At 39.8% G+C, this 23,472-nt stretch overlaps 1 pseudogene; it reads left to right on the top strand.

Annotated features, from left to right (window-relative positions):
- Nucleotides 1-5,481, top strand: part of LOC100627536 — a 39,753-nt pseudogene extending 34,272 nt beyond the window's left edge.

Here is a 23,472-nt window from a genome sequence, read left to right as displayed (position 1 = left end):
TTAGTTTGTCTTTTTTATGGCTGATAGTATTCCATTGTATATATGCACCACATCTTCTTAATTCATTCATCTGTCAATGGATATTTAAGTTGTTTCCATGTTTTGGCTATTGTGAATAGTTCTGCTATGAACATAGAGGTTCATGTATCTTTTTGAATGAGAGTTTCATTTGGATATATGCCCAGCAGTGGAATTGCTGGATCATATGTTAGCTCTATATTTAGTATTCTGAGGTACTCCAAACTGTTTTCCATGGTGGTTGTACCAATTTACATTCCCACCAATAGTGTATGAGGGTATCTTTTTCTCCACACCCTCTCCAGCATTTGTTATTTGTTGACTTGTTAAGGATGGCCATTCTGACTGATGTGAGGTGGTACCTCATTGTAGTTTTGATTTGCATTTTTATAATAATTAGTGATATTGAGCATTTTTTTATATGGCTGTTGGCCATCTGTATGTCTTTGGAGAAATGTCTGTTTAGGGCTTTTGCCCATTTTTCAATTGGGTTGTTTGTTCTTTTATTGTTGATTTCCATGATTAGGAGATTAGGCCCTGTCTGTTGCATCGTTGGCAAAGATTTTCTCCCAACATGTGGGTGGTCTTTTCATTTTTTTAATGGTTTCCTTTGCTGTGCTGCTTTGAGTTTGATTAGGTCCCATTGGTTTATTTCTGTCTTTATTGTCATTATTCTAGGAGGTGGATCAAACAAGATGTTACCGTGATTTATGTCAAAGAGCGTTCTGCCTATGTTTTCCCCTAGGAGTTTTATAGCATCTGGCCTTATATTTAGGTCTTTAATCCATTTCAAGTTTATTTTTGTGTATGGTGTTAGATAGTGTTCTACTTTCATGCTTCTACATGTAGCTTTCCAGTTTTCCCAGCACTATGTATTGAAGAGGTTATCTTTCTTCCACTGTATGTTCTGTCCTCCTCTGTCATATCATAGTTGCCCATAGGTAGATGGGTTCATATCTGGGCTTTCTATGCTGTTCCATTGGTCTATATTTCTGTTTTTTTGCCAGTACCATATTGTTTTGAATTAGAGTCTTCGGATATAATTTAGCTAAATAACTTCCTGTTTGAAGACAGCCTCTTCCTGCAGGTTATTTAAATTTTTCAATGATTATAAATAAAGCTGAGATAACTCCCTTTATAGGTATTATTGTTATTTCCAATCATCATTGACTAAATCTGTTTAGTAGTATAAAGTAGATAAGCAAAGCCCTGTTAGTGAGTAGAAAGGTGGTGCGCATGATACAACCTGAGGCCAACGACAAAAAATTATTTTGTTCATTTTACATGGTAAGAGGTGGTACTGGAGTAGAAGAAATAACCATGACCTAATGCTCTGGAGAGTCCAAATACTGAGTGTTATATCTTGAAAAAATTGCATCGCTCACTAAAATTTGGTTTGCATTTAGTACCTCTAGTTAATAGTGTTATTCAGTCTTTGTTGCACCAGATTTCCCACAATCAGATTATCCGACTCCCTGTATGTTAAAGTCTGAGTTTTATGCCTCCCACCATGATTAGCACTCTTCACTTTCATCTTTTAGAAATAATTATAGATATTTATTTGCACATAAATAACAGCTGAAAAGAGTCTTTCAGGCAGTCTGGATGGTTTCTAAAAGGGGGGGGGGGCTTTTTTTTTAAAGATTCCACAGAACAAAAAGCCAATCTGTACTCATCAGACATGCATTTCTTTATTCAGGAATTTGTATATGGCACAGTTTCTCCCTAAGTGGAACTGAGATTTGTGGTACCTAGTGCAAACTGTGAGGGGAAAACCAGTGGCACACATCACATGATTCACTCACTTTGAAAGGCATCTTTCTCTTTGTGTCTCATGCTATAAGGAACCAGCACTGAATTTCTTTCCAGATCCTATCTAAGAGTTATAAGAGAGGCCATGTCCTTGAAAGGAGACTGTGGGCACTTGCAAATCTGTGCCATGTACATTTCTAGCATATTAATGTTTGATACAACAATGAATACCTCCTCAAGTTCAGATAAAATGCTATGCAAACAGTGCTTCAATACAAGTCTGAGGCTATTCCCCTACCGTAACCTCATCCGATTATCATCTCAGAGACTCTTTTGTATAGACTTGCTGGAACTCAAGTTGAAAACAAAAATACTAAGAGAAAAAAAGAAAAGAAACTTTATTTAAAAAATTTAATGAAATATTATGGATTTTTAAAATATCCTGGGAAGCCTTGGAGGGTATCAAACAGGCGGTAGCAGGCTGGTAAATGTTTAAAACTGACTTTCAAGGGAAAAAAATTGAAACGTTTGTAGCATTTGCCAATTCCCCCACCCTGACCAATTTCAGACAACCTACGTGATATCATTGGAGGTGGGCTAAGAGATATGTACCATCAGCTCTCTAGTGACTCAAGGTCTGGAACACCACAACCTCAAAAAAGGGAAAGGGCTTACTGTCCTTTTTAGGGCTCCACCTGAGGCATATGGAAGTTCCCAGGCTAGTGGTCCACAGCAACGTGGGATCCTAGCCACGTCTGTGACCTACACCACAACTCACAGCAACATTGGATCCTTAACCCACAGAGCAAGGCCAAGAATCAAACCCACATCCTCATGGATCCTACTCAGGTTCGTTACTGCTGATGACAGGAACTCCCCATACCGTACATTTTAAAAGAATCAGTACAACCTCAAGATGAAGAATAGACCCTAAGGAAGCAAGAGTGAAAGAAGAAAGGCCAGGGAGACCGTGAGCTCTCATTACAGTACAGGAAATATATAAATGTGTCTCAGATTAATTAGGGTGGCAGTACTGGAGAATAATAATGAAACACCTACATAGTGTCCCTAAGGGCTAGATCTTTGTTCCCAACTCTTTACATATCAACTTATTTCATCCTTATAACACCACTTTAGGTATTTATCCCCATTATGCAAATGAGGACATTGAAATACAGAGAAGTCCAATAACTTGCCTGAAGCTAGAAAGAATAAAGGGAATTCTACCAGTAATTTGGTTGACTACACCATACTGCCACTCATGTGAGAAGTGGTCCAATTCAAGATGGATTCAGAAGAGTCAGCAGATTTTTCTAATAGATTGGGTAAACATTTGGCACTTTAGTTTTTATCATGGTTGTGTATTTACATAGCCTTTGTTACCTAATTTCAAAATACTGCACAGGACTATATAGGTTGATGTACATTAGCCAATGCTGGTGGGATTTTACTATGCTGTGTGTGGTCCATTTATCAATAAACTGAATATATTTGGTGTGGAAGGGGTGTAGAGAAAAGGGAACCCTCCTACATTATTAGTGGGAATGTAAACGGGTGCAGCCATTATGGAAAACAGTATGGAGGTTTCTCAAAAACTAAAAGTTGCCATATGATCCAACAATTCCATTCCTAGGCATATATTCAGATAGGAATATAGTTTGAAAACATATGTATCCCTATACTCATAACAGCAGTATTTACAATAGCCAAGACATGGGAGCAACCTAAATGTCCATCAGCAGAGGAATGACAAGGAAAATGTGGTACATATATACAACAGAATACTACTTAGCCATAGTAAAAACGAAATTATGCCATTTGCAGCAATGTGGTGGAGCTAGAAATTATCATACTAAGCAAAGTAAGTCAGAAAGAGAAAGACAAATATTATATGGTATCACTTATATGTGGAATCTAAAATATGACACAAACGAACCTATTTACAAAAGAGAAACAGACTCACAACACAGAGAAGAGACTTGTGTTTGCCAAGTGGGGGTGGGAGAGAGATCAGGAAGGGATGGATTGGGAGTTTGGGATTAGCAGATGCAAACTATTATGGAGTTCCCATCATGGCTCAGTGGTTAACCAATCCAACTAGTAGCCATGAGGTTGTGGGTTCAATCTCTGACTTTGCTCAGTGGGTTAAGGATCCGGCGTTGCCGTGAGCTGTGGTGTAGGTTGCAGACACGGCTAGATCCTGCATTGCTGTGGCTCTGGCATAGGCCAGAGGCTACAGCTCCAATTCACCCCTAGCCTGGGAACCTCCATATGCCGTGAGAGCAGCCCAGAAATGGCAAAAAACAAACAAACAAACAAAAACTATTATGTACAGGATGGATGAACAGCAAGGTCCTACTGTATAGCACTGGGAACTATATTCAATATCCTGTGATAAGCCATAATGGAAAAGAATAAGAAAAAGAATCACTTTACAGCAGAAAGTGATTACACAACCTTGTAAATTAACTATACTCACTAAAGTTTTTTTAACTGAATAAATTTGGGATAGGTTTATTTAAAATTTTCCCTATATATGAACACAATAGTTACTCTTTCCTATGGAATATTCTAGAAAAAAGTAGCTATGTTTTGAATTTTTCTAACCCCCCTCCCCCATAGGTATTACTAAAACACTCAAATTGAGAATCTCATCTATCAGTACATATTTGGACCCTTCTGATTTAGAATTTCTGGACATGGCCTAGACCAGTTCTCTCAAACTTTATCATGTATGCAAATTGATGGAACCGCTGTGAAAATGCAGTTTCTCATTCTAGAGGTTTGGAAGACAGGACTTTCAGAATGGCAGAGTGAGGAATTCAAAAAATTTCCCATTACAAAAAGGGATGATAAGACTGGACAAATTGTTAAAATGACTGTTAAAGACTCCAGCAGAAAGCTGAGCTGTGGGTGAGGAACAGATCAGATTTAGAGCTCAGCAGGAAGTGGGACTGGTGCTTGGCGGATGCAGTCGTGAAGAGAGGTACTGGTTTGGGATTAGGACATGTTTTCTCACTTACCTTCTTTGAAAGAAAAATGTGGCCACTGGCTTTTGTTTTTTGTTTGTTTGTTTTTTTAAGGCCTCACCTGTGGCACATAGAGCTGCCATTAGTGGCTATGCCACAGCAACCCAGATCTGCATCTATGACCTATACGGCAGGTCAGGGCAATGCTGGATCTTCACCCCACTGAGTGAGGCCAGGGATCAAACCCGAAACCTCATGGTTCCTAGTCAGATTTGTTAACCACTGAGCCATGATGGGAACTCTTCAGGGAAGGGTTTTTTTTTTAAGGTAACATTTGGGGTGGGGAGGGCGCTGCAGAAAGCATGACCTTCTTTTTTTTTTTTTTTTTCTTTTTGCTATTTCTTGGGCCGCTCCCGCGGCATATGGAGGTTCCCAGGCTAGGGGTCTAATCGGAGCTGCAGCCACCAGCCTACACCAGAGCCACAGCAACGCGGGATCCGAGCCGCATCTGCAACCTACACCACAGCTCACGGCAACGCCGGATCGTTAACCCACTGAGCAGGCCAGGGATCGAACCTGCAACCTCATGGTTCCTAGTCGGATTCGTTAACCACTGCGCCACGACGGGAACTCCGGCTTTTGGTTTTGGAATGGGGTTGGGAATGGCCCACTCCAACCGTCATCATGCTTTCCAGGTTCCATATCTATACACGGAAAATAAGTCAAAGAGCAGGAGCAGTGACTCCCCCCTGAGAACATCTGGGTGGAAGGGAAAGAGAAATCATGTTTATTCCTCAGGAATACTGAAGTTCGCTGGAATAAGCTGACATTCTTCTGCAACAATGTTATCAGTAATGCTTTCAACTCCAGCACACTGTTCATGTATTTGGAACCAAGTCTGTTTCTTGTTTTGCATTTTCTCTCTGGAAATTGTAAGGAGGTGGTCTGAAAAGAAATAAATTAAACAAAAATAGGCCAAAAAAAAAAAAAAAAAGACTCCAGAAGATGACCAAAGAATATACAACAGATTGAGAAAAATTTATTTAAGAAAATCTTCTGTATATTGGCAAGAAGAGTGGAAGTTTGTGGCATTTTAGTCGAGTCCCACGTCTGCACCCCCAACCATCAGCACTAGGATCAGAAGTTGTGGGAGTTCCAATCCTGGCTCAGCAGAAACGAATCTGATTAGAAACCATGAGGTCGCAGATGTGATCCCTGGCTTCACTCAGTGGGTTAAGAATCAGGCGTTGCTGCGAGCTGTGGTGTAGATCGCAGACATAGCTGGGATCTGGCATTGCTGTTGTAGTGGTGAAGGCTGGCGGCTATAGCTCCAATTGGCCCCCTAGCCTGGGAACCTCCATAGACCATGGGTGCAGCCATAAAAAAAAAAAAAAAAAAAAATTTTTAAAAAGTTGTACCCAAGCAGGTGGGACAGACCATAGTAGATAACAGTACACCAGAAGCTCTATCCCGCCAGAGGGGAGCTGGAAGTATTTGCAACAGAAAGTAGGAAACCCTATCGTTGAAAGCAATAAAAATATCAATACTAAGCAATCCAGGAGGAATAATGTGAGCTTGAGGTCTATACTGGTTAGAACAATTAAAAAACTGCACACGAGGGTTCCCATCATGGCTCGGTTAACGAATCCAACTAGGAACCATGTGGTAGCAGGTTTGATCCCTGGCCTTGCTCAGTGGGTTAAGGATCCAGCATTGCCATGAGCTGTGGTGTCGGTTGCAGATGCAGCTCGGATCCTGCGTTGCTGTGGCTGTGGTGTAGGCTGGTGGCTACAGCTCCATTCACCCCTAGCCTGGGAACCTCCATATGCTGCAGGAGCAGCCCAAGAATTAGCAAAAAAAAAAACCCCAAACAAAGCAAAACAAACACAAACAAAAAGGCACAGCAGCCAGAAACGTAACAAGCAGAGTGAGAGAAATGAGATAGACAACAAGAGTCATGCTGGGATTTCACTAGCTCATGGTCATCTGGAGGGCTGAGCACATGTACAAGTCTTCCCTGCTTAAGAGAAAGCAGAGAGGTCCACGTGAGCTACTTATCTCTGGCTGAACATAATGTCTTACAAATTCAGAAAATATAAAACACACCTGTAAACTCTGAACTTTGAAAACATTCCCCAAGATGACCTCAATAATCCCCATCTCCTGGTTCACATGCCCCAGTGTAATCTCTTCTTTTAAGTGTGGGCAGGATCTGTGCATCACTTCTCAGAAACAGAATATGACAAAGGTGACAGGATGTCATTTCCTTGATTATGTTACATTGCTTGTAATGTCTAATTTGCTGGTAAACTCTTACTCATGGTGGCTCTGATGAAGCAAACTGCTATCTTGTGCATTGCCCCATGTGACAAGGAAGGCAGGTTCCAACGTGTAATCAGCAAGCACTGAGGCCCTCAGTCCCATGATCCACAAGTCACTGAATTCTGCCAACAAGCACATCAGGTTCAAAGTGCATCTTTCCCCAGTTGACTCTTGAGATGAGGACACAGCCTAGGCAACACTTTGATTACATTCTTTTGAACCTCTGAAACAGAAATGCCCAAACTCTTTTTTTTTTTTTTTTTTTTTTTTTTTTTTTTTTTTTTGCTGTTTAGGGCTGTACTTGCAGCATATGGAAGTTCCCAGGTTAGGGGTCAAATCAGAGCTACAGCTGCCTGCCTACATCACAGCCATAGAAACTCGGGATCTGAGCCACATCTGTGACCTACACTCCAGCTCATGGCAATGCCAGATCCTTAACACACTGAGCGAGGCCAGGGATCAAACCTTCATCTTCATGGATACTAGTTGGATTCATTTTTGCTGAGCCACAACGGGAACTCCCAGAAATGCCCAAACTCTTGACTCACAGAGTCTGAAATAATAAATGTATGTCGTTTTAAGCTGCTTAAGGTTGTGGTTAAACTATTACACAGCAACAAGTCACTAAAACACAAAGCTACACACAAATCCAACAGCAAAACATGGGAGACTCACAGCTCCAGGTGTTAGAGCACAGCCTCTGTCCCATCGCTGCTGAGCACTAAACTAGGCCAATGCAGGGGCAATGCCTTAAAAAAAGTCTTGAAAATAGAAAGTAGAATAAAAGAAATATTTATCAGAGACATCAAAGGCCGTACACTGCCGACAAACAGACTCTACATAATTAGTCCAGGCAAGTCCTAAAAGAAATAAACGAACAATAAGTTTCAGGGGAAGAGGAAGAGGGTTAAAAATCCTGAATTGTTAAAATTAATTATGTACAATGCCCAGTTTTCAACAACAAAAATTTATAATATAGGCAAAGAAAGAGGCAACAATTGTGACTCATCTGAGAGCACCCAAATATTTCAAGACAGCTATTACAAATATATTTAAAGGACTGAAAGGAAATCATTTTCAAAGAATTAAAGGAAAGTAAAATGACAAGTACTCATCAAATAGAGAATATCCATAGCTAGAAAGGATTTTTAAAAACTAAAACAATCAAATAAAAATTCTAGAGATGATAAATGCATAAAAAATTCAGTAAAAATTCTCAACAGCAGTTTTGAGATGACAGAAGAAATAATCAGCAAAATTGAAGATAGAGACTAGGGATTACCAACTTGAAAAACAGAAGGCAAAAAAAGAGGAAGAAAAAAAGGATAATTCCTTAGTCTAGTGTGAGTCTCAAGAGTCAGCATTTCTAACAAACTCCCAGGTGAGATTGAGGTCACTGGGCCACGGACCACTCTGAGTAGTCAGTGTACTTTTGGGTTCTTGTAAAAAGAAATATTTATTTATATTTATATATCTAAGAGATATATAAATTCTGAAGGAGTTTCAAGTATTTTCAAAAATTTTAAGAGCATCGATGTCTACTTAATAATACTACTGACTCTAATTTTTAAGCAGTTTCTTAAAACATATTTAGTGGACTCTCTTTTTGTATAAAGAGACAGATTCCATTCTTCCATAACAGAAAATTTCTTTTTCAATACACTTGTCATGTTTACTAATTCAGCCTGACTTTCCCATCTTAATCAGAACAGCTCATGTCTTCTCGTGCTTCTAATTTGATTCATCTTAGCTTCTTCCTCTTATAAGGTGAATTCATCAGTCCCATTGAAATAACAGTGATCAAAATTCAATGATACCTACAAAGGAACACGCAGCAACAGCCAGAGGCTGTCATAAATGTAATGGATCATTACCCATAAACAAGAGCTCATTTAGTCACTTTGACCAATGCCATGTGCTGACTTGGATTTGTCTAACACAAAGAGGCAGAACGCAAGCGTGAAGGAGGTCACCTGCAAAAATTACTATCAGCAGTTTGCCAAGGAATAAACTCACTGAAAATTAACTAACTCCCTTTCTTTGAATTATTACCTATTCTTCTACTAATGCACAGTGCATTAGCCCCAAGACTCTGGGATCAATAGTTCAGACTGAACTATAAAAATAAAATATTCTGTGTACGCTTTTGCTAGTTGACATTTTATTTCTAAGATTGAAGTTAGAGTGACTTCAACTTAGAAAAGATTTGGCCTTTAAATCAGAAACATTCATCCAAAATTGTTGGGCTTAATATTTGACATATCAAATATCTTTTCAAATACTTGCCGTGGGCAGTAGGAGATTGTATGAAATAAATTAACATGGCTTTCTGCCTACCTTGAAAAGGCTTTGATGATGAATCTGTGTACAACCAAGGAGGGCCTTGGCCTCTCTTCCTTTAGTAATTCATTATGTTAAAATATTTGCAGCCAACATTGTGCAGGACCAAAAGGAAAACAGAACAACATGAAAATAGAGGGTGACTTCTGCACCTTGTCATTAAATGTGGCTGACAGTTGTAGAATGGAAAAGTTGAAATTTTATGTCTGTAACAGGAAAATATGAAGAAAATTAACATTTCGTAATAATCTGAGTAGGCATTTTAACACATCGTTTCTGTACCATCAAGATAACAAGCTATCCTGTTTACTTCAAAATTTTGTGGAGGTTGATATATAACATATAATAATAATAGATAGAAAGGTGGTTTGTAAATTCTAACTGGAACACGCAGCAACAGCCAGAGGCTGTCATAAATGTAATGGACATCAGGAATGTTATGATTAGAGCATCATAGAATATAAACAGAGAAACACAAAGAGAAAAATTTATATCATCCTTGAAAATTCAAGGTTAATGTATGCAAACCAACCTTAAAAAGAGTTGAAAGCAGATTTCTGTCCCCTTTTACTTGTTACTATTTTTTTTAATATTTCAATTGATTATATTCAATTAATTAAATTGAATTGAATTTAAGGCATATTTCAAATACACATGCATTATACCAACTAAAGATACATTTCAGAAGAATTAATGTGATAAAAATATTTAGAAATTAGCAGATATGTATAACTACGGGGGGGACAAGATATAATTCTAAGAACTTTCACTTAATGACAAAAAAATAACAAAAAATTGTGTGCAGTTATTACTATCACTCAGGGGATCTATATGACAAAATAGCAGCTGAAGAAAAATATAATTATTCCTAGAATTGAGGAAGAAAGGCATTTTTTACATGGGTTATTTAAAGAAGAAACTGTGAGTAATGTCTTCAATATCTTTACAGTAAATGCAACAAAACTAAATGGGGGTAGTTCTTACAGTGTCCATCAAGTGCCCAAACACAATACAATAAAGCCATTGTTCTTTTTCTTTATTTATTTTGGTTTTTTATTTTTGTTTTGTTTTGTTTGGAAGGAAAAGAGTGACAGGCAGGAAATGAGAAGGAAAAGGAAATGCCCAAAATACTGTATCCATAAATAGAGTTCTGCATGGACAGACTTAATACTAGTATCTAACTCAATGATTCATAGAAGGTCTAACTCAATGATTCTGGACTGAGATATGTATTGGAACTGCCGGTGAAAGCCAAACTCTACATCTAGAACCCTAACAGACATTCTAATTTAACAGGTGCAAAGGAGAGGTTTGGCAAAGCTCACCATGAGTTTTTTCGTTTGTTTGTTTTGCTTTTTAGGGCCATGCCTGTCGCATATAGAAGTTCCCAGGCTAGGGGTTGAATCAGAGCTATAGCTGCTGGCCTACACCATAGCCACAGCAACGTGGAGTCTGAGCTGTGTCTGCAACCTACGCCACAGCTCAAGGGGACCCTTCATTCACTGAGTTAGGCCAGAGATCGAACCTACATCCTCATGGTTACTAGTCGGGTTTGTTACTGGTGAGTCACAATGGTAGCTCCAGAGATTTTGACGAATAAACACAGATTAAGGCCATTGATCCGGAGAAATGGATGATGAACTGTCTACCCATCAAACATCTCAATGTTTAGATTAAGTGTTTAACAGCAAATATTCATATGTAGAAAAATATTTATGTGATGTTCCAGATAGCTTTTTTTATAATCTCTCTGGGTAACTGCAACCTGTGATAAGAGATAGGAAGCTGACCACTACAGTCGGAATCAGCTTTGGCTAACCATCGAATTTGCCAACGAGGAGCACTAGCTGGTGGCTGGAGAGGGCAAGGAGAATGACGACTAAGCTTTTAATCACTTGGCTCTGTGTTTCATGGGCTTCCTGCAACTCTTAACCTTGCAGCTCAACCCCAAGGGCTCTTTTTCTCTTCCCGTATTCCTTGATTGCATGCCCCACTTGCATTTTGGGTGTAGAGGGGTACCTGCCCTAAATGCTGTTCTGTATTTTGATGTTACCCTATACCTTGCCTGTAGCTTCACAAGAACTCTCTTTGTTAAGATCTCTGAAACTCACTCAACTTGGATGTGCCGTCTCTTTCCTATGGAACTAGCTGAATCTCTGAAAAAGTCCCAGACCCTAACCTTTGCCAGATTAATGATATTTATAGAATTTAGATATATAAGCCACAAAAAAGCATGGGGGAAAAATAGAGATTTTGTTTGGCATTCAAAATGTAGTCTAAAATATGGTATATAAAATATAATAAAAGCTTTATGAAATTTAAAGCATCCGTACCTTTAAAATGTTTATTGAACATCAGTAAATTATATAAATTAACCAAAGGATGTATTAAAGACCTGTCATCATTGTCATTAACTGATAGGCCTGAAAATTGAAAGCATATTGCATAAAACTTAAATATTTAGCCATATAAACAAATTAATATAAAACTAGCAAATTTCAATAAGAATATCTGAATTTATAAAATGAACACAGTGTCTTAAATATGACAATGGATGACTCTGCAATTTTTTAAATTCTTGTTGGTGTACAACTAATGTGACAGTTTCACTGACAGAAATTGAAAGAGGAAATGATCTTTGTTTAAAAGTTTTCTCAGCAACATGGTTTATTTTGTTATATCTTTGTAACATAAAATTTATGAAATGTTCACAACATGAATTAGCCTTAAATTCTCAGTTCATATTATGATTTAGACTTAACTTCATAGACTCAGCTATTGGATTCCTCCACCATCATACTTCTTCTGTATCAGTGGTTCTAATATTTAGATTCCCAACTAAGTAATCTCTATGCCTACAGTGTAGATCTTTTTTTGTAAGTAAAATTTGTATCCTTGAAGAGTCAACTTAGTAATATTTATATTTCAGCCCTTTCTATTAAACATCCAATAAAGATACTGGCCAAAACGAACAAGAACCAGTACTAATAGATAGCCTCAGATGTCAAATTTATTCATTTCTCAGAAGTACAACTAAGTTCATTGGGCTCAATCCAGTGAGGATTGCACCTAAACAAAAACTCCCACTCTAGGAATCTGTGGGTGACATTTTCATCTTAGTTTAATGAGGCTGATTAGAAGATCCCAGTTCTCTTGTGCTGTCTTGTGGCACAGTGGGTTAAGGATCTGGTGTTGTCACTGCAGCAGCTCTAGTCACTGCTGTGGCATAGGTGCAGTCCCTGGCCCAGGAACTTCCACGTGCTGCAGGCATGGCCAAAATAAAGCAAGAAAGAAAAGAAGAAAAAGAAAATCCAGTCTTGATCTCTGGTCTTCTACCCTCCAGCATCTTGAGTATTGCTTAACAATGGTGCCTTAAAAAGCAAAGAAAAAGACTGAATTTTCCATCCCATGGCTCTTACCACTGAATTAATTGAATAAAATTCTTGTTTCCCATAATTTTTATCCTGGGAACACATCTAGGATCCTTTTGAATTTGTTGTGGGTAAATCGTTTGTTTCTGCTGAATCTTTTGGGCTTCATAATAGCATCCCATTGAGCATATTCCATAATATGCAAGCTTTTCATTCGGTCTATCTGTATGGAATTTGAGGGCTTTCAGCCTGATTGCTGCCATTTGAAGTACAGAAAGCACACTCTTTATTTGGTTTGTAACAACTGGTGTCATAGGATTAGGAATGGCAATAAATACTCTGGTTCCATCTCCAGAAACAAAAGGTTGCTTCTCAGTTACCCATGACACCTTAAAGAGCTCCTTTCCCAATATGGTATTAAAATAGAGAATTGGGCAATCTTTCATGGTGCTCTGACAACATCACACTTTGACCAGGACAGAAAGAACCCATCACGACTGGCCAAGAATGCTCATCTGCACACTGGCCATATATACACTTCAAACAGGAAAAGTCTATGTTATGTATACACACGTATTCAACACTTTTCTACTTACAGCATCAACTTAGCAATGTGCGACAGGGTCCTCAAGAATGATAAGACAAGTCAAATCAGCCTCAGATAAGGAGTTTTGAGGGAGGGGAGCAAATCAAAGTGAATGGAGAGATGAAAAATTGGGCAGCAGAGGGTACTTTTAACCTTAGTAAACTTGGAGTGTCCTTTTTATACCTTGGGTTAGCTTAAGTTTAACTCTCCAGGAAATATCTCTACTAATGATAGAAGAAGAAAAAAAGAGTACAGGCTGTGAAGCTGTGATGGGTAGAGAGAACTGCAGAAGAGAGGGCTTCTCCCCAACACGGGGTCCTCTGATCCTAAAGCAGCACCCTATGGAAGGTTCACCTTCCACTGATGGGGAAGTAGAAGCCTAAGGCATGTGCTGTAGATGGAGGCAGCTGCCTCCTAACTTGAACCCAGAGTTCTAGTAGTTCCTCACATCCTGCATGCTTCAGGAGCCCCATGGAGACACACTCTTAGGTACAGATATGGTTCACCAGGGGGAGTCACCATGACCACACTAGACCAGGGAAAGACCATAGTTTGATATTCCAGATGCCTGTGTGTGTTTATGTGTGTGTGTGTCAACACACAGACATGTACACACAAAACAGAGTGTGAATGGAAAGGGCTGTCTGAAAATAATGGTTGATATCTGTTTGCCAACTTGCTTTCTGATGCTGGTATCCAGAGGGAACACTTCTTCCCTTTATTTGATTTATTAGTTTGGAAAATGCTTGAGCACCCAACTGGTTGTAGCAGGCACACCGTGGCATGGCTTGATGCATAAACCCAGAGTCCTCTCCGTGGCCAGCCTGCATCATGTCCCACAGTTTAGAACAGGATCGGGATTAGCACGAGGTGGGGAGACACCTATGCATACAATTTCAGGAGGCACTCACTCTCAGGTATGCAAGTGCTGATGGCTTACTTGCCACACCTTGGTCCCAGCTTTGTTGCTCAGCATTGCCCAGGGGAACAATAACCCTTCAAAATGCTCCTAAGAAAAAAAAAATGCTCCTCTCAGCAAATAAATTTAAGAAATTTTGCATAATTAATACACTGTTAAGAAACTTATGTGACAACGAGACTATAATAACCCTAGCAATGAAAGAAATCTGCTTCAGTTTGCCTAAGCCAGCATTTTCCAAACTTTTTGCCGACTTTTTTTTTTTTTCTGCAAGGAATTTGTGTTGACATCCCATAAACACGCTCTGGAAGTGTCAGGTTTGGATTATGTTAATATGGCTCAAAGAACCCTCAAATGGATGCCGCCTTGGAATATAATTGTTGTGCTGTTAACCTTGAATAATTTCCCACTTCAACCTCCTATGAGATAATATAAAGGGAACTATTTCTCCCACAGAGGTCAGAGGTCAGAGGTCCAACCTTCTAGATGCTGCCACACCACCATGATTAGCAAATTCCTTTAACGCTCTTTGTACATACATCTGTATGTAGTTAACATTCATTCCCATCAGGTCCCCACGATGCTGAGTAACTCCAAATCTACCCTAAGCTCATCCCTGGACTTTTTCTGATGAGCACTTTTATCCACTACAAAATAAAGAAGCTGACTTCATTTTGAACAAACCTACAAATGATATGGATTTGGGAGAAACAAAAAACTAATTTGTTTGAGAGTGCATTAGATACCTATTAGACTCAAGAACTGCTGAGTCTAATGGATGAAATGTAACCATGATAGATACAAAGTTGTGCAATCAGTTCAAAAAAATTTCAATAACCTACAAAACAAAGAGGACAAGACTAGAAGCAGCATGTGAAAGATCTAGGGAGGCCTCAGTTTGACTCGAGAGCATTTTTTAGGTTGTAGTGAAAAGACACAAAAAAAGGATTTGAGGATTCTCACATGAGACATTTAAAAAAATATAATTTAAAAAAGTAAGAATATATATATATATATATATATATGGGTCATTTTGCTGTATAGCAGAAATTGACAGAACATCAGAAATCAACTATACCTTAATTAAAAAATTAAAAAGAAAAAAGAAAATGTAATCTGGGAGAAACAGCACAATGCAAGTGATAATAATTAAACTAGATCTCAAAGGGTAAACTATAATGAGAGCTGTAGTTCCATATAACACATGGCCTACGAATTGAGGCCGGCATCTGCTTAGCAGAAGATTAGCCTTTGTAGAGCTCCTTAATCATCATTATACATGAACAGATTTTGAGAAAGGAAGAATCAAGGAGAAAAAGTGGCTAATCAAAAAAAGTGCTGCAGACAGTATTCTAGCAGAGAGGCCCTTACTCAGCTTAATTGGGTTATCGATTTCTGTTAGCAGGTATACATGTAGCAGGGGGACAGACACAAAGAAAGAACAGGTCCCTGGAAGCTTTATGTGTAAAGTGAGAATTGTATGAATCTTCTATCAGGGGAGATTTTTTTCTGGAATGGTTCTGGGACGTCTGTTGAAGTCCCATGTCCTTTGACTCTGTGTGTTGTCCAAAGAACCCAGCAGAAAGCATTGGTTTGTTTTTTTTTTTTTTAGTGATTGACACATGTTGTCAATCACTGGTGCATGCACCCAGATGCTGAATACCAGGTGTGCAGCTCATCCAAGAAGGAAAAAGAAAAAATGGAATCTCACAAAGAGAAAGACAAGGTTCACTTCACATGTCCATGACTTCTAAGAGGAAAAAACAGGCCCATTATTCTCTATTACCAGTAGGTCTAAAACAGGAGAAAAAAACGGGGCTAGGTGGCTGGAGGAGATTGCATTAACCTAAAGGATGTCTCCATTAGTAGATCTGTTTGATACTGCCCTGGTTTTCTGAGTTCCTTGGGCATATTACCGTGAGACTATATGGTTAAAAATGCAGGCTCCTTCTTAGGGATTAAATTTCTTGAAGATTGCCCATTTCTCCCACAGTGTTTTGGATATGCAAGTACTCTAGCTCAAGTGTTCTAACAAAGTAGATGACTCTAGCATAACCCACTCTCTTTCAAGGGACTTCTAGAGATGACATGGTGTTCCCTTAAATCATAAGAGGCATAATTTAAACTATTCCTCATCTGGAAGGAGAAGAAAAAATTCAATTATAACTCTTTGTCTTCCTTTCCAAACAGATGATTCTATAAAAATCATGTTATAGGAGGTTTTAGCCAGGAATTGGGAGGGAGAGAATCCATAAATCACAAGCCCAATCTACCCACAAGAGTCGTGAATAACCTCAGCCTCATCCTTAGAAATGCCTGGAATTCAACAGTTCTGTGAATGTGTGTGTGTGTGTGTGCGTGTGTGATGTGAATGATGGAGGGGAGGAAAAGGGGTATAACCACATCCCTCAGAAGTCTAATCAACCATCCTTGGAGAGATCCAGACATGGGGAGGGGAGGAAAGTTCAGGACTACCTAGTTTAGCATCAGTGCACGTATTAGTGTCATAACTGAAAGCAAAAAACGTGTACACCTGGAACTATTGTCCTATGGAGCATTGTCAGCTACCCAGGAGTTAAGTGCAGCTGAGGCAATTGAGACTTAGTGAGAATGTCCATCGACCCAGTTGCCACAAGGGAGTCTGTGGTTGCAAGAGACCCTCGTGGCTGCTGTGTGCAACCCCTCAAGTGTCATGTTGCCCTGGTTTCCTCAGGAACATCTCATCTATAAGACACACACAAAAAAAGTGGGACGCTGTTGAGAAACTAGCAAAATCTCCCTCAGTGGACTTTGTCAGGGTTATCAGGGGAGACCCTAACATGTACTCATTTTCCAGGTATCTATCAAGCTTCCCTTTTGCAAGACGAGAGAGATGGATGGTTTTATAGTTTATAACTGTAACACTCTTCTTGCCAAAAAGAATGAGCAATCCTTTGGGGGAGAAAAGTCACCTATCGACTGAATAATATGACTACTGTATATAAAAAGTAACTACCTATTCTTTCCATGGAACACCCTGGCTTATGCAAAAAAAAGTGTATTTTGAGGCATCTGTGGCCATGTCCTACCATTATTTGCAAACCCTCACTCTCTTACTGTTTATGAAATATTCATAAGTCTTAAGAGAGCCAGGAGAGACGGAAAAATAAAAGTGTGCTTTGTTCAAAAATGGGTTTGAAAGGTTAGAAGAGATTCCAAAACCAATGATCATCTGTCTAATTTTGCTTTGGAGTTCAAAAGCCTGAATTATTGCCTGTTCTTGAAACTGTGGCCAAAGTGTTTATTAGTCTGGGCTGCTGCAGGTGCCCTGACTAAGATGTTTCATGAATGCCAAGGAGCATAGTCACCTGTGCACAATCCAATCTCCCCTCATTATTCCTACAAGATCTTTGCAATCACCTCAAGAGCCCTTCTTTTTCTCAGTCCAGAAGCTCTGATTTCCTTGTTCTCTCACAAGTCAGATCTCCCAAATTAAACTCCCTGCCCACAGATGAAATCATGTGGTGGGTGCAAATCACGAGCCATGTTGATAAGAATGAGTGTCCCTGTTTGAGCAGACCAGACAAAGGTAGTGAAATAGAAAGGCATTCAGTCTGCTGCTCTGAATACCAAGCAGCATGGCAGGGAGGACAAAAGGCAAATGAAGTCCACAGAATTTATAGCAGAGATGCTCAGGAGAATAGGGAAACAGGAGTCTTCCCGTTCAGAGCAGCATAGCGGCGGCAGCCCTAAAAAGGTCAACTATGGAAGCCTGGAAACCCAGAACAAACCCTGCTAAGATGGAAGAAGGGGGAGAGGCATGTCCCTGTGAGCAATAATGACCTTCAAAAAATTCGATGTGAAGATACATGAGAATGAGAGCTTGGTAGAGTGATGGGGAAAGGAGAAATAAATCGTAGACACACTCCATGGAAATAAAGTTAAGGAGAGCAGTGCTGTGGTTATGAAGGAAGAGGAATACAGGCTTCTCATTTTTAATTCCAAAGAGAAAGTTCTCGAAAGTACTTAACAGGCATTTCACATGGATCAATTTATGGCTTAGTTTGCAACCCAAGGTATTAGAATAGCTTGGATATGTCCTAATTTCTCCACAGGCTCACATAGCCTATGGCTTATTTGAGGCTGGAACTTTGTGTGTGTGTGTGTGTGTGTGTGTGTGTGTGTGTGTGTGTGCGCGCGGACACGTTTCTGTCATATAGAAAACATTCTTTGGAAAAACCCATTTTGCAAATCACTTAACACATAACTCAGACCAGAGCACCCGAGTCTGAGTCAGAATTCCTGCTTTAGCTCCTCACTCTCATTAATAATAGTGAAGGGTCTGGGTTTTATTCTACTTGCAAATGAACCTGTTAGCCTGCCACAGTTTCGTGGGGGGGAGTGGGCAGAAGACACAAGACTCTTTGTCAGAGACAAAAGACTTGATTAGTCCCACCACAGCCAGGGGCATGTGCACGAGCATATTCATATCACTTTCCCTCGTTCCCCAGGTCCAGCTGGGCAAGACAAGATGGACCTATAAGAGATGTGTTAAGGGAGAAGTTCTCTGAGCTGAGGGAATCTGAATCTTTTATAATGGGGAATAAGGATGTCTTATTCCTTTTCCCAAAAGGAAACTCTATTTCTTTCTTCCAAGGCCATTTGCTGAACATAACCTTGAAGTAGTGCCAAATAAGCACAGTCAATGTGTCTTCTCATGAGATGTGCAGAAATGCGAGGGACTCATACTCATCTACATCAGCTCCAATGATCCAACTTTACAGATGTCTCTTCCTCTTCCTGGACCTCAAATTTTAAATAAAGGGGTTAAACTGGATCAACTCTAATGCAATGAAAGTGACATGATTGTTTCTTCCTTTTTTTAAGAAGAGTTTGATAAAGATTCTATGCCTCAAGGTCTTATAATCTCAGAAGGTCATGCTTACATCCAAGTGATTACTGCTCACTGTATTTTACATACACACACACAGTGTCTATATCTCAGCAAGAGTGATACTTTTGTGTGAAAGCACAATGAAGTGGAAGCTGATATTAGAATGAAAAACTAGCTGAGATCACAACAAATATCTCACTTTTTCCCACCATCTCTGATTAATTGGTTGGGCACTTTCCTTAATGCAAACATGTGTAAAATAGTCCATGAGTATTTTGGTTGATTTCCTCACTTTTTATCTTTTTTCCCCACTCTCATTGTGAACTGATTCTTGAGAGTGAAATAATTTGTTGAAATAAGAGCTTTGCAAGAGGAGCCCTGCTGATCCCTATAGGAGAAGCCAGGTCATTAGGCAAAAACGTAATTCATCTGCTGTAAGTTGCCTTGGTAACCTGCCAGCGTGGACCACAAAGTGCTCATAACAGTAGCAGCTTTCTGTTACTTCCAAGCTGGGTAGATAGTCTAACCTGCTGACTCTGAGCCCATACAGTCACCTTCTACATCTGGATTCCCTCCAAAACACCAAATGGGCCATTGTCCCAGCTTCTCAATTCCATAAAACCCTTGTCTAACTGGGGTCTGAAAGCTCCATAGAAATCGTCAGTGTCTGCTAGACCTTTCCTCCAAGGAAGATTAGCAGAAGTTTCCCTGGAGGCAGGCACTGGAGATTCCACAGTTAGCACCACCTGCATAACTCTGTCCTACCCAGCTCTTGAGCTGGGCTCAGACACACCAGAAAGTGAGACGTGGGTTTCAGCATACTGCCCTAGCTCAATATTGCTGTGGCTGGGGTGTGCCCTAGATAGTTTTCTACTCCCCACCCCCACCCCAAACTGCTGCAAATTTTCCTCTTTTCCTCTGTTCAGCCCATCTTTATTGAAAGTTTTCTGCCTCCTCATGAACACAGTGGTTACCATTATTACTGTGTCTGCCAGAGATGATATACGGTCATGTAGATGTTGAAACTCATAACTTGGCAGGACACCTTCAGACAGAGCCCTGCCCAGAGTTAGGCAGTAGCCAATATACACAACCATACATGGTGACTTTGCTGGTATTTGCTAATCACTTTCATGCTCTTGCTCATAAAATCCTCACAATAGCCCTATAAGGTAGGTGCTATTATCTAACTTCTCACAGGTGGGAGTTCCCGTCGTGGCTCAGTGGTTAACAAATCTGACTAGGAACCATGTAGTTGCTGGTTCAATTCCTGGCCTTGCTCAGTGGGTTAAGGATCCTGCATTGCCATGAGCTGTGCTGTAGGTTGCAGATGCGGCTCGGATCCCACATTGCTGTGGCTCTGGCATAGGCTGGCAGCAACAGCTCTAATTGGACCCCTGGCCTGGGAGCCTCCATATGCTACGGGTGTGGCCCTAAAAGGACAAAAAAAAAATGCTCAAATGAATAATCTTGAATCCTGAAATGAAGATTAGAATAGCAAGTATCAGTAAAGAATATGAAATATGAAGTAGAACCATATCCAAATAGAAATTTTAGAATTAAAAAATATGGATTTCCCGTCATGGCTCAGCAGAAACGAATCCAACTAGGAACCATGAGGTTGCGGGTTCGATCCCTGGCCTTGCTCAGTGGGTTTAGGATCCGGCATTGCTGCAAGCTGTGGTGTAGGTCACAGACACGGCTTGGATCCTGTGCTGCTGTGGCTCTGATGTAAGCCAGCAGCTACAGCTCTGATTGAACCCCTAGCCTGGGAATCTCCATATGCTGTGGGAGCAGACCTAGAAAAGGCAAAAAGACAAAAAAAAAAAAAAAAAATTCTCACAGGCGAACACTAAGCCCAAAGGGATTAAATTTCTCAAGGATTCACAGCTAATGAATAACCAGATTAACATGCGTACCTCAACAATTAAATGTAAGGTCTTCAAAGTTTTTAAGAGCTAAATAAACCTTTGTTCAAGTGATGCTTGAGCAGAATGAAGTTGCTTCTCCTTGACCAGTCCATTAGATTCTTAAATGATCCTTGGTAGCTGGCTTTTTCCAGGGCTAGACTGAGGAATCCACTGGAACCCTCTGTTATCTATTACAGTGAGAATTTGCATGACTCTTTGATAACCTCCTCTCATACAGTCTAGAGTTTTCTGCCTTCTCTCTACAGCCCTGCCCTTCTACCAGTTATTGGCTGCACTATGAATAACCAGTTCTTACCACTTGCTGAGTTTCACTGAACCCAAAACATATTCACGTCCCTGTCCCCAGCATCCGATCACCAAGTGGGCAGAATGAGACTGAATTGCCCAAACCCCTTGGGACATGGACACCTGGAACGAGATCTACTTTCCAGGCCTGAATACAGGGCTTAGAGGATACAGGTCCCTCTAACCCCAGGCATCTTTGAACTTGCCTGCATCCCTTCTTGTGCCATCTCCTCTCTCTGAGCCCTAAACATGCCACTTGACCTAAAAGTAGGGTGACTGTACAAAAATCAAGCCCCTCACTAAAAGAAGGTCTCTTTACTAATTCAGAGAAATTAATGGTGAAATTGGTGTCAGCCCCTCTGGAGAGGGAAATAAAGCAGGAAAACACTTTCCCCTTCACCTGGCTACCTAACAACCCCTAGTCTGAATAACCCACTAGAATACCACTTCTCTAACTCCCCAGGATGGCTTGTGTGTGCCATCGTGGATGCTCTCTCTCTCTCATCATAGCATAAACCTGTCTTATGGTTCTCTAGTTATACCTCTCAGCTAGACACTCATATCCACAAGAAAGGGTCTTTGCCTATTCAGTGCCCTACACAAACTCCCTGCCTTGAACCTAACATACAGTAGGTGCCTATTGGAGACATGTTGAAGAAATGAATTTTTGTGAATTTTTTATTTACAGCATACTAGTTATGTCCTATATCTCTAGGGGCAGTAATAACTATGTATTTAAGTGAGGTTTATTTTTAAATCTTAAACTTATGTCGAATTTAGGTAAATAATTTGTCATTTAACCCACTGAGCGAGGCCCGGGATCGAACCCGCAACCTTGTGGTTCCTAGTCGGATTCGTTAACCACTGAGTCATGACGCGAACTCCCAATTTAAGTCATTTAAAACTTGATGTCAGTGCAAACTTTTTGTTTCATTGACTCCAAACCATCAATAATCAACCTTTGATTTACCAAAAAGCAAATCTGAAAGCAAGGATCCAGTTTTATTTTCATTTGGACCTCCCGTGTGGCCCACAGCATTTTTATTATCATTTAAGAGTTTATTTTTACTTTAAAAATACTGAATTTGCAACCCCAACATTGAACATAGCTTTAAATTTGGCCACGGTGTGCCTCAATCTTGACACCACATTTTTATTTACTCCAAATGATTGTTGAAATTCTCTGAACTGAACCCCTAAGTCACTGTTTCTCTGCATGTGACTGAGGTGTCAAGTTTGAATCTCGGGTTACAGGCTTTGTTGTTGCAGAATAACCACAGGTGATGGAGGGACTCCCTTTGATCTCAAGAAGTGTCAGACACCATGAGAGAAACATTTGAGTACTGGGTCTTGTCTACTTGGACTTCCCCTTGACAAACTCGTTCTCACATTATTTCCAGAGACAAATATTTTGAAAGCAAAGAACACAAGAGGTTGCTAAATATTAGCTTTCAAAGGCTTGGAGTCATGTGATATTTGCTTGGGTTACCTCTTCTTCAAGCCCATATAAAGAATCATGTTTATTCTTGAACACTCTTCAGAGCTGAGGCGCTTCTGGGTGAAGAAATATGCAGGAAAGAATGTAAACATGGTTAAGACTTGCTGGGTTCTGTGGATGCAGAAATCTCGGCTTGGTTTAAGCAAACCAGAAGAGCTGGAAAGGAGCGAGTGAGAAACACATATGATTTTAGAGACAAAAATGAAGTCTCATATGACATACAAAAAAGTAAAACCTGGTAAAGATCTTGCTTGGCCCAGACTTTCTGCAATGTCTAAGATGATTCCGACTACAACTTAAGAGCATAACATTTTCTGTTGGTATGAAATAACTGAGAATGACCAAATCGACCTTGGTCTACAAGCATGAAATGATAGGTCTAGCAAATCATAGGTTTAGTCTCATTTAAAGAACTCAAGTGTAATTCATAAATTGTCAATATTTTAAGTAGACCATTTAGCCCCTCCCCCTAAAAATGTTATGGAAAAAAGTTAAGCTTTGAGAACTTTTAGTATTTGAATTACCCTGGATTATTTCAATTAACCCCACAAGTGTTTATATAATGCTTATAAATGTTTCCCTAAAATCTTTCTAAAATGGTGTGTGCA

Source organism: Sus scrofa, chromosome 7, assembly GCF_000003025.6.
Source record: "Sus scrofa isolate TJ Tabasco breed Duroc chromosome 7, Sscrofa11.1, whole genome shotgun sequence".
In the NCBI taxonomy this organism is placed as follows: Eukaryota; Metazoa; Chordata; class Mammalia; order Artiodactyla; family Suidae; genus Sus; species Sus scrofa.
Note: the sequence above shows the minus strand (reverse complement) of the source record. Positions and strands in the feature narration are given on the sequence as shown.